The sequence below is a fragment of the Dromiciops gliroides genome, chromosome 2, assembly GCF_019393635.1.
Source record: "Dromiciops gliroides isolate mDroGli1 chromosome 2, mDroGli1.pri, whole genome shotgun sequence".
Lineage (NCBI taxonomy): Eukaryota > Metazoa > Chordata > Mammalia > Microbiotheria > Microbiotheriidae > Dromiciops > Dromiciops gliroides.
The window spans coordinates 333,131,243-333,143,707 of record NC_057862.1 but is presented as its reverse complement, the minus strand read 5'-3'; the positions used below and the strand labels follow the sequence as shown (position 1 = coordinate 333,143,707).

The following is a 12,465-nucleotide window of genomic DNA, read 5'->3' as shown; positions in this document are numbered from 1 at the left end:
CGAAGACGTCCTTAGAATAAGGTTAGAAACATTAACCTTTGGAAATGACAACAGTTATTAAGAAACAATAGTTAAAAATAAAGAAATAAAATAAACCTTGCTTTTAAGGTTGGTAGAAAATGAATACTAAATGTCTTTCAATTATAATTTATTTGCAGTAAAGAAGTAATTGGAATTTTACCAGGATGTTCTTAAGTCAACCCATGCATAAGCATACTGATATCAATAAAAAAAAGGTTCTTAAATGATATTAAGTGATAACTTTTCAACAAAAAAGCAGCCTCCTCACTGTTACACCAGAAAAATAAAATTGGATAATTATGGTTTTTTTCAGTCACAGTCAAAGACTCTGACCAATTAAAAATGGAACCCTCACTTAACCTCATTGAGGTAGGTCAGTGGCTAAAATTATTGTACTGTGTCACAAAAATTATGTGTAATTTGTTCTCTCAAGTTCAGTAAGAAATTATTCAGTGCACTCAAGCTGAGTCTACAGGATTCAACTGCCTTTTTGTTCAATTAGACAAAGAGAAAAAAAAACAATTGTGATAGGTAGACAAAATATTTTCTGATCGAATGATCGAATTAGCCATTTTGTAGATTTATTCGAAAAAGAAAACTTACTAAAAGGAGCACAACTGAAATCCTCTGAAAGTTACTGTACTTCCCCAAAAGAATACATGTTCACAGATAAAATGAAAAAATTAAGATTCTTAAATTTGAATTACAATTTGATACTCTCTACAAGAAGCACGAAAAAATAAATTAAAAAAAATCCTATGAACATCTGTTGCCTCAGCATCTCAATCTTTCTATGAAAATATTCTGAAGACAGAGCCAAGATGGCAGAGGAAAGACAGTGACTCATGTGAACTCTCTCTAAAAGCCCTCCAGATAGCTTCAAATAATAACAAAATAACTCCTCGATTAGCAGAACCCACAAAAGTACAGGGTGAAATAATTTTCCAGCTAAAGAAAATTTAGAAGGTCTGCAGGAAAGGTCTGTCCCACCCAGGGGAGAGTAGAGCACAGTCCAGTGCAGGCTGAGCCAGCCCGCTCCTAGCTCCAGCCCCAGCAAACCAGGAACAGGGCTTGGAAGCCACTGAATCATCAGCAACAGCAGCAACAACTGTTTGTGGGACTTAGCCCACAGAGGGTAAGAAGCTCAAACAATCGCCCAGAAGGAGATTACAGGGGTATTTTTGCTAACAATGAGGCCCAGTCTTGGCTGGCAATCTCAGCGGAGGGAAGGACACTATCACACCAGAACTTGCAGCCACAGTGACGAGGAAGTTCCTCATAGTTTCAGGGAAGAAAAGCAGGCTTGTGGTTACTTGGAGACCAAAGCACAGGCTAGGAGAGGAGTAAACATGCCTTTCCTTAAATCATACCACTTTGGGAGAACTGAAAATTTACAAATCCCTAGACGTATCTGAAAACAGCTGCACATACATTCTGAAGCTTAAGACAGTGCACCTTCTACCCTAGAAGCAGAGCCCCACTTTAACAATGAGTTAAAAGTCAAGAAATAGGCTGGGAAAATGAGCAAACAACAGAAAAAATTCTAACCGTAGAAAGTTATTGTTGTGACACAGAAGATCAGAATAGAATCTCAGAGGATGACAAAGTTAAAGCTCCTACATCCAAAGATTCCAAGAAAAAATATGAATTTTTCTCAGGCCATAGAAATACTCAAAAAGGATTTTGAAAGCAAAGTAGGAAAGGTAAAGGAAAAAATGGGAAAACAAATATGAGTGATGCAAGAAAATAATGCAAAAAAGTCAACATCTTGGCAAAGGAGGCATGCAAAAAAAAAATGAAGAAAATATTCCAGTGATAAAGTTGTGAGTTATTTGAAAAGAAGATAATTATCCAAAAGAAAGATATGACTTTATTTGTAGGATACACACACACAGACATGCACACACACTATATATACATGCAAATACATATATGTATATGTGTGTATGTGTGCATATATTTGCTTATATGCATATATTACCTATATATTATTTATATACACTGATATGTATGTTCTTACATTCATTATACATATATACATGTTAAATTTATGTAGTTAAAACTGGCCATTGACAATCAATCATATGTCAAAATTTGCTGCTAATCTACTTCTAAAACCTATTGTATTGTCAGCATCAGGGGGATAAGAGTAGTCATTCCCTATGAGAATTTATATTTTTGTTTGTGTCTATTTTGGTTTAAAATCTGTGATTTCATTGGTGTGAGGAATAATTTGCTTTGAAAAATCTCCCTTCTAAAGCAGATTAGAAAGCTATCCATAATTTATAAACTTTGACACAGGCACTGAGAGGTTAAATGATATGCCCTTCTGCTGTGAGCTCTACAAATTCTTGATGCAGGTTTGAATCTGTCAGTTTGTCCCTTGGGAATTTCACTATATTGCTGCTGAACTCAATGACTGTTTTTAGTCCTCTGGGAGTCTGTGTTTTTTTGTTTGTTTGTTTTGTTTTCAGAGCAATGGAACTGTAGGCTCCCCTTTGGTCTGGGACTCCTGCTCTGGTAATTCCACTGTAGGCTTCTATTCTGAACTGAAAACTGAACTTGAATCAATGTTCTTACTTAGGGATTAGAAGCACATAACTACTGCTTACTTATGTTGTTGGTTTTCAGTATAAAGCTAGGGTGCACGGACCTATGTATCCCTCTATGTCCTGGATCTATGACCTGAAACTAAATAGTGGGCAACAAATAGCACCCAATCCTGTACCGTGTGCTCTTTCAGGGATTCCTTGGGATTTCTTTATGTCTCTGGGCTATTTGCACTATATCCAGTCTCTACTCTCTTTTGTCCCCTAGGTGCTAGGTGTTCTATGTAGTATATACTCCTGGACAGCCTCTCTAACCACCCTAGCCTGCCCTAGGATGTGACAAATTGTCATATTGCATCTTTTTCTTTACTTTATCAATCAGAATTCTGTCTTATATATTTTCTAGAACTCTATGGAAGAGGGTTAGAGGGGACCTAGGATGTAATTTTTTTGTTTTTGAATTCTGAAATCTTGAGTCTGCCTCATTCAAATTAGTATTTAAAGAAAGATGCCTTGAATTCTGGGAAGTTAATACCTCAATCTGTCCCAGTTATTGTTTGTAATAGTGCCCAGCTTTGATCACCTTTTAAGTATTATAGATTAAACTTAAACTCAGGTATTCCTGGTTTCAAGGCTAGCTCTCAATCCACTAAATACTGCCTTTCTTTTCAGGCATTAATAAAGAAAGAAATTTCCTTTACAAGTGAGTAAACTATAAAACTATTAATATTGATATTGAAGCAGGTTAAAAAATACATTGAGTACCTTTTCTGTCATTTTACTGCTCAAGTAAGATTATTACTGAACACAAGTGATTTTAGACACCCCCCATATGGTCATCATAAATAAAAGGGATGGCACAAACAAGTAGAAGCCCAATCTTAGATCTTTTTTTTTTCCTTTGGTTTCCTAATTTTTTTTTTCTTATTAGAAGATGGTTCTATGTGATATTCTAGAAATGTACACCACATCTCATTCTGAGTATTGTGTCCATAAATTATTTGTAAAGAAATGGGTAACATTCTTCAACATCAGTATTCTGCAATCATGATTTGCCATTACATTGATAAGAGTTTTGAGTATTTCAAAATTGTTATTTTTAACAATGTTGTTAGTATATAAATTGTTCCTCTGATTTTTCAATCTTCACTATGATTTTGTTCATAGAGGTATTACAGGTTTCTCTGAATCCTAGCCCCCTTTCATAATTTTTAAACCACGGTAGTCAGCAAGTCAACAATAATCTATTAATTGCTTATTCTGTGCCAGACATTGTGCTCAGTGTTGGGAATACAAACACAAAGAAAATCCCTGCCTTCATGTGATTTACATTTTATAGAGAAAGGCAATAGATAAAAGGAACCTAAAGGCGTAAACTGGGGATTGGTAATTTTAGGCATTAGACAAAGTCCAGAGTACAACCTGGAGAAGAATGAGACATGTTTGCTTGCCCTTCTTAAACTGAAGAAAAATATCAGAAACCATAGAAGTGAAGAGTAATTACAGTTTGTGAATTATAAGGTTAGGGTGAGCATCCAGGATAACGAAGTTTCTGTAGCATTGTGGAGGAGAAAAAAAAAAGAGTATCCTGGAGGGAAACAAGAAGAATATATTCATTTACACTGATAAAGCATAACTTGTTTAGCTATTCACACAATTAATAAGGACTCCATTACTTTTTATTTCTTTAGCACTACAAACAGAATTTCTATAGTCTGTTAATGATATTAATAAAAATCATAATTGGACAGTGATTAAATATTATTGTGCTATAAGAAATGATTCCAGGGGCAGCTGGGTGGCTCAGTGAATAAAGCGCCAGCCCTGGATTCAGGAGGACCTGAGTTCAAATCCGGTCTCAGACACTTGACACTTACTAGCTGTGTGACCCTGGGCAAGTCACTTAACCCTCATTTCCCCACAAAATAAAGAAAAGAAATTACCCCAAAAAGGCCTGGAAAGACATGTATGAAATGCTGTTTAGTGAAGTGAGCAGAACCAAGAGAATATTGTGCACAAAGACAGCAATATTGTTTGATGAAGAATTCTTAATGACTTAACAATTCTCAACAGTACAATGATCCAAGACAATTCCAAAGGACCATTGATGAAATAAACTATCCACCTCCAAAGAAAGAACTGATATTGATGGAATAGAGACTAAATCATGCTATTTTTCACTTTCTTTCATTTTTTTCTTTTATTCAAGTTTTCTTATACAAAATGCCTAATATGGTAATGTTTTACATAATTATACATGCATCACTCATATGTGATTGTTTGCCATCTTAGGGAGGGGAGAGGAGAGAGGGAGAAAGAAGAATCAGAATTGGAACCCAAAGTATGAATCAAAATATTTATTATCAAAATAATAATAATAACAGACATAATATTTGCTATATACCAAACACTGTGTTAAGGACTTTACAGTTATTATTTCATTTGATCCTCACAACCCTGGGAAGTAGATATTATTATTATCCACCTTTTATATAGGCGAAATGAAGGCAAACAGAGATTAAATGACTTGCTCATGGTCACATAGTTAGTAAATGTCTGAGGCTGGATTTGAACTGAGCTCTTCATACCTCATGCTTTATCCACTGTGCCACCTAGCTGCCGCAATGACAAAGTGCACTTTGGTCTTTTTCCTTCTTTCATTTCTTTGGGTGTATATGTCTAATAATCTTCTTACTGCATCACAGGATATGTAGCTTAATAACTTAGGGGGCATAGTTTTAAATTGTTTTGATATGACTGGATCAATTCATGGATACAACAACAATACATTAGTTTGCCTGTTTTGCCTCAGCTGTTCATAGCAAATGTGGATTTTATTTTCCTTAATTTCTTAAAAGAGTTTTGTTTTCCTTTGTTTCCAGTGGCATGGAATGGGGGAGAGGTAGTAAAGAGAGAAAATAAATAATTGTTAGTTGAAAAATAATTAATAAAAAAATAAATGTGCAAAATCCTTCTAAATAAATATTGAAGCATTGACTCGATAAAAATTAACTATTTGTATTAATCTAATTCACATGTACTATAACTTCTCCATACAACCTACTTCATAAAGGAGATACACAGTTTCTACTCAGACTAATGCAAAGCAATGAATTAAGCTAATCTGTCTCTCCTGCCATCTCCCTCCTGTGTCTTTCTGATTCATATAATCCCTTGATGATAGAATGGAAGAGATGGTAAAGTAAATTAATGCTTCACTTTTAATACAATTTTCACTTCCTATTGAGGTGTGAGTTGGCATGCTATAAGTTGTCATTTTTACCAACCTTCTGCCCTTGTTTGCAATGTAATCTGGTTATGATCTGCAATCATAAGTAAGGTATCATAAGAAAATAAGTAGAATCATCCAAACCAATTGAAAATAATATCTGCTAAAAATAAACTAAGTTACAGATGACCAGACATAGACAGAGATCGCTTACCTTGTTAATGGGGCCCTAGCATTAAGTGTTTGTAGACAACTCTAAACCTAATAGAAGATATAGCTTCTACTTTCAAGGACTTCTCACTGAATCAGGCTTTTCAAATTGGTTACTAGAAGAGTTCTTCTATTTTCCCAGTACTCAATTTCCAATCCCTCATTCTTTTGAATGATCAATCCAAGGGCTCTCATCAGTAAAATTTGGTAAGAGAGGGGACATAGCTTGTTACAGACTCTTTCTGGATTGTGATATTCATTTTGTTCTGTGATTCTTATTATGGTTTAAAATTGAGGTATGTACTTTGCTTAGCAAATACCTTACCTCCCTCAACATTTACAAATAAGAACTAGCAAACCAGAGTAAGTGACATATAGAAAGTAGTATTGTGTTATTTAATGTACATAAATCCCTTTGTATCCTGCACATGAAAAATGAAAGCCTTTATTAGAAGAAAGCCTAAAGGATGTTTTCAAAGCAGAAAGGTCATTTGGAATTTAGAATCCATGGACACTTAAATCACAGACCCACTTGCTGTGGTAAATTGTCTCACATCTAATGAAGTCCTGATTTATTGACATCAGACTGTAACTGGTCTGAGTTCTATCAGGTAACAAGACTCTTAATTACTTCAATTAGAGATTACCAGTGAATTCTGTTTCATCTTTGAAATGTTCTAAGCACAAGGTTTCATGTGGTAGGTCTGTACACATATGTAAGAGATAGAGAACAGTCCTTCTTTCCTCATGACATCATTTAATGGGATGCAGAATATAAAGGTCAAGCTTTGAACAGCCACTTCAGAATAATGTCTGATAGATGTTTTTGCTGTTTTCAGGACATGTTTTATGAAAATTAGTTATGAAAAATTATTTATGAAAAATGTTTCACAAGATTCTAATAAATTATGATAAATATCTTATTGAAAATCAATTAAAAATAAGTGCATACTATGTACTATGTTAGGTGCTTGGGAGACAAAGACAAATGTGTAAACAGTCCATAAAAGGAGCTGACAGTAAACCTGAAAGAGATAGCATCTACCTTTTTGGGAATATATAAAAGTGATAGAAAATCACTTTGGGGAAAAGTTACTAGCATGTGGAGTAATTGGGAAAGTCCTCATAAAGAAGGTTGCAACTGAGCTGAATATTAAAGGAAACTAAAGATTATGAAAAATGGAATTAAACATGGAATATATTACAGGTCTCAGAGGCAGTGGCACAAAGAGAAAATTGATCAATTAATTAGAGGTTTTTGGCTTTGCTTTCTACACACAAACACACACAGAAGCACACAATCCCTCTTATTGATAGATGTTTTTTTTTTGGATGAAGAGGATAATATAGTAAAAATATCTTGTAAGCTAGAATACAATTTTAAGAGCCTATTGCTTTGTAGAAAGATAACTGAAATGAGACAGAATAGATTTCATATAGATAGGAAATATTAACTATCTATCAGTGTGAAACAGTTCCATCCTGGTCACATAAATCTTTTATTCAGTGCACAGTGATTAGCTAAGACACTTTGAACTGGATGTTGTATAAGGATCTCAAACTCAAAATGTGCCCAAACTAATTATCTTCTAACCCAAATGAATTCCTTTCTTGAATTTCTTCATTTCTGATCAAGGCAATACCATGTTTACAGTTATTGAGGTTCAAAGCCTCAGGGTCAACCTTGACTCCTCACTCTTAACATAACCAATTCATTACTCAGGAGGTCTGGTTAATTCTACTTCTACTAGGGGGCAGCTAGGTAGTATGGTGGATAAAGCACTGGCCCTGAATTCAGGAGGACCTGAGTTCAAATCCGAACTCAGACACTTGACACTTACTGGCTGTGTGACCCTGGGCAAGTCACTTAACCCTCATTGCCCTAAAAAAAAAAAAAAGAAATTCTACTTCTACTATATCTCTTTCAAGGATAGCTATGTGGTGTGGTGGATAAATCATTGGCCCTGAAGTTGGGAGGACCTGAGTTGAAATCTGACCTCAGACACTTACTAGCTGCATGACCCAGGGAAAGTCTTTTAACCACAATTGCCATAAACATCTAGGGCCATCTCCAACAATCCCGATGTATATCTTGCCACTGGATCTAGATAGCTATGGAGGAGAGAATGAGGTTGGTGACCTGGTATAGGCCTCCCTCACTTAAATCCAATTGGGTGGAACTTATGACATCACCCCAATGTCACTGTCCTCTTTTAGGACAAAGAACAAACAACAAAAACAAAAAAACATCTCTTTCATCCATCTGCTTTCCACTCTCATAGCTACTACCCATGTCCTTAGTACCTCTTGCCTAAACAATAGCCTCCTTATTGGTCCCACTGTGTCATGCCTCTCTCCTCTCCAATCCACCTTGCACACAACTCCAAATCAATTGCCCTAAAACACAGCAGTTCTTACCATGTCACTTTTCAACTCAGAAAGTTTTTCATACCCTACAATTTCCTTTTGTGTCAATTACAAACTCTTTTCTTTACAAATTTTACATATATACACATATGTATGTAATCACATATGTATAAATTTATAAGCCATTTTTCAACCTGGGTTTCCAAGCTCACTATGCATTGCTTTATACAGTTTATGATACAATTAAACTGACCTTCCTGTTCCTCATCCATGATTTTTTATCACTTCTTTCTGTGCCTTTGCTTAGGCTGTTCCCTGGGCCTGAAATGCATTGCCTTTCATTTTCACCTCTTATAATTCTTAGTTTCCTTCAAAGCTCAGCTCAATCACCATCTGTGGAAAATGCGACCTTTCTAATCTCTCCAACCCTTATTATTTTCCCCTAGAAATTACCTTTACTTTTCATACCTTTTGCATATACATCAATGTGTACATTATCTTTCCTCAGGAAATCTAAATTTCTTGAAGGCAGGGACTGTTTCATTATTGTCCCTATATCCCTAAGCCATAGTGTAGTACCTGGTATATAGTAAAAGCTTAATAAGTACTTTTTAATTAATAATAATAATGGTAATAGCATAGGTTTCATTTTATGCTTCACAAAACACTCTCCTCAAAACTACTCTGAGGTGAATATTTCAAGAATTATAACTCCCACTTTATACATGAACTGAATCAGAGTGGTTATTACTTTACCATAGGCCTTTATCCCAGACCTTCTAGAGCTATTTATAATACTTCACATTGCAGCATTGTGATTGTTTCTTGACACTGAATGAGAAAAAAAAGTATCCTAATTTAAACATTGAGGAACTAACACTAAACTTATCAACTACTCATTATGGTGGTGGGGGGGATCTCTCCCTCTTCTATTCTCTATACTTCTTATTTGAAGCAAGTAACCTTGATTCATACTGAAATCAAAGTAAAATGACTGAACTTTCCTCAAAATAGTCTCATCTTCATTTCATTAATTCTCAGTATTTACATCTTAAAGAAAGAGAAGACCCATCAGCATTTCAAGTCATCTGTACATATATTCAAGTTCCTTTTCACCTCTCCAGGGGAAGTCATTGAGAACATTGATACCTTTGCATCTATGACTGGGCTTTTACCTACCCTCCAACATATTTTTTAAAAATTCTTATCAACCTATAAATATGCACAGATCTCATTCTTTTTTCCTGAGTATTTTTTTTATTTTTTAATTACATGTAAAGATAGTTTTCAACACTTATTTTTGTAAGATTTTGAGTTCCAAATTTTTCCCCCTTGCTCCCTTCTATTACCCCTCCACAAGATGGCAAGTAATCAGATACAGATTATACAGTACAATCATGTTGAGCATATTTCCACATTAGTCATGTTGGGAAAGAAAAATCAGAACAAAAGGGAAAAAAATACAAGAAAGATGAAGCAAAAAACAACAAAGTGAAAATAGTATGTTTCTACCAGCATTCAGATTCCATAGTTATTTTTCTGAATGTGAAGAGCCTTTTCCATCATAAACCTTTTGGAATTGTCTTGTATTGTTGTATTGATAAGAAGAGCTAATCAGAGTTGATTATCACTCAATGTTGTTGTTACTATCAACAATGTTCTCCTGGTTCTGCTCACTTCACTCAACATTAGTTCATGTAAGTCCAGTTTTTTTTTTTTCTGAAATCTGCTTAATCATCATTTCTTATAGCACTATAGTATTCCACTACATTCATATACCATAACTTGTTTGGTCATTCCCTAATTGATGGGCATACCCTCAAAAAGAGATGCTATAAATATTTTTGTACATGTGGTTTCTTTTCACTTTTTATGATCTCTTTAGGATATAGATCTAGTAGTGGCATTGCTGGGTCAAAGGGTATACACAGTTTCATAGCCCTTTGCACTTAGTTCCAAATTATTCTCCAGAATGATTTGACCACCTCACAATTCTACCAACAGTCCATTTGTGTCCATTTTTTTCCCCACATCCCTCCAATATTTCTTATTTTCCTCTTCTGTTATATTAGCCAGTCTGATAGGTCTGGGAAGGTTCCCAAGAATTATTTTACTGTATATTTCTCTAATCAATAGTGATTTAGAACATTTTTATATGACTATTGAAAGCTTTGATTTCTTCTTCTTCTTCTTCTTCTTCTTCTTCTTCTTCTTCTTCTTTGAAGCAATTGGGGTTAAGTGACTTTCCCAGGGTCACACAGCTAGTGTTAAGTGTCTAAGTCTGGATTTGAACTCAAGTCCTCCTGAATCTAGGGCTGGTGCTCTATCTTTGATTTCTTCTTATGAAAACCACCTTTTAATATCCTTGGACCATTTATAAATTGGGGAATGACTCATATTTTTTATAAATTATTATACATTTCACACACTTTCCTATATATTTAAGAAATGTGGCTTTTATTCTTCTTTCCTTCCTTCCTTCCTTCCTTCCTTCCTTCCTTCCTTCCTTCCTTCCTTCCTTCCTTCCTTCCTTCCTTCCTTCCTTTCTTCCTCCCTCCCTCCCTCCCTCCCTGGAGTAGAAGTCTGAAAGTCTTCTAAACATCCTGGACTGGAATTCTGAAAGTCTTCTTGCTCTTGCCTTTGGGTCTACTATGCACATCTGAAATGGTGAAAGCCCCAATGGGACAGAAAGTATAGACTTAAGTCTCTTTTCTAACTCTTATCTTCTCAGATTCCTAACTAAAGGAGGGTGCCTGCCTGGCCATTGGCACCAGTGAGGGGGAAATGCAATTATGGGAAGTGGTGACTTAAAAGCAGTTGAGAAATATGATTGGGCATGTTTCAATATTTGGGCTTTTGAGCTGGAGTCATTATCCTCAACAGTGGTTCAGGACTGGGCCATATTCATCATCTTGCTTAGCATCACATTGGAACCTTCACCATATATGAGCTATATGTGCCCTGAAGTGGTTACCAAGTGTAAGATGCTTTCCAGTGGTTGTACTGATGGGCTATTGAATATATGACCCTGTGATCCTGGTGTAGCCAAATCTTATCAACCACTAAAAGTCCTACATCATTCTATATCAATAAGGCCATGAGCTGGTATCCTTGGCAGTCTGAAATCCTTGTTGTTAGATGAAGCATGAAAGATGAACACTTATATGTCTGGCATATAAATAGTGAGAAGATAATCCAGACTCCATGTAAAAAATCATACATTTGTTACCTGACTTGGTAACCTAAGACAAAAGATTTTACAACTAGCCATGATATTCTTTGGCCACAGAGGCAGAGTATTGCACCTGGCCTTAAATACGTATCAGCATTTTTCTTTAGTTGAAGCTGATGGAATAGCCTGTGTATGGAAATGCTGTTAATCTGGTCAAAGGCTGGGCTTGGTGAAGCCTGTTCCTAGGGACTCTGTTAAAGCTGCCTGGGGGAAGGTTGGCAGGCAGAGCCAATATGGTGGAGGAAAGGCAGTAACCTCCAGTAACCTCACAGAGCTCTCCACACAATCATGCCACAAATCTCCAAATAATGCCATAAGACAATTCTTGGAATAGTATAACTAACAAAAGGATGGGGTGAGATCATTTTCCAGCCAAAGATGTTTTGGAAGGTAGGCAGGAAAGGTCTGTTGTACTTGGATGAGAGTGCAGATGTGCAGATCCAGGTGGGCTGGCTAGAAAAAAAATACCCCCCAGAGCCTCTGAATTGGCTGCAGCACCAGCATCTTCTGGAACTAAGCTTACAGTCTGGTTTGAGGGCTGAGCAGTTGGATGGGGTGAGATTACAGGGGTCTCTGCTGGCACTGAGGCAGAACTTGGTTGTTTTACCTGTGCTGGGAACCAGGAAGCAGTCTTGAGTGGCAGGAGCCAATGTGGGGGAAGGGTACAGGCTCTCTGGAGCTAGCAACCACAGTGAAACAGAATTTTGCGTATGGCTTAAAGAGCAAGTAGATTTGGGGTTATTTATAGACCAGAGCATAGGCCAGGTGAGTGGAGAAACTGTCTCTCATGAAATCATACCACCTTGGACCCCCTGAAGCTTGGGACAGTCCTCCCTGGAAGCAGTGTCCCACTTTAA

At 36.2% G+C, this 12,465-nt stretch overlaps 1 pseudogene; it reads left to right on the top strand.

Annotated features, from left to right (window-relative positions):
* Positions 1 to 1,211: 1,211 nt before the first annotated feature.
* Positions 1,212 to 11,756, top strand: LOC122738830 (annotated as a pseudogene).
* Positions 11,757 to 12,465: the final 709 nt, after the last annotated feature.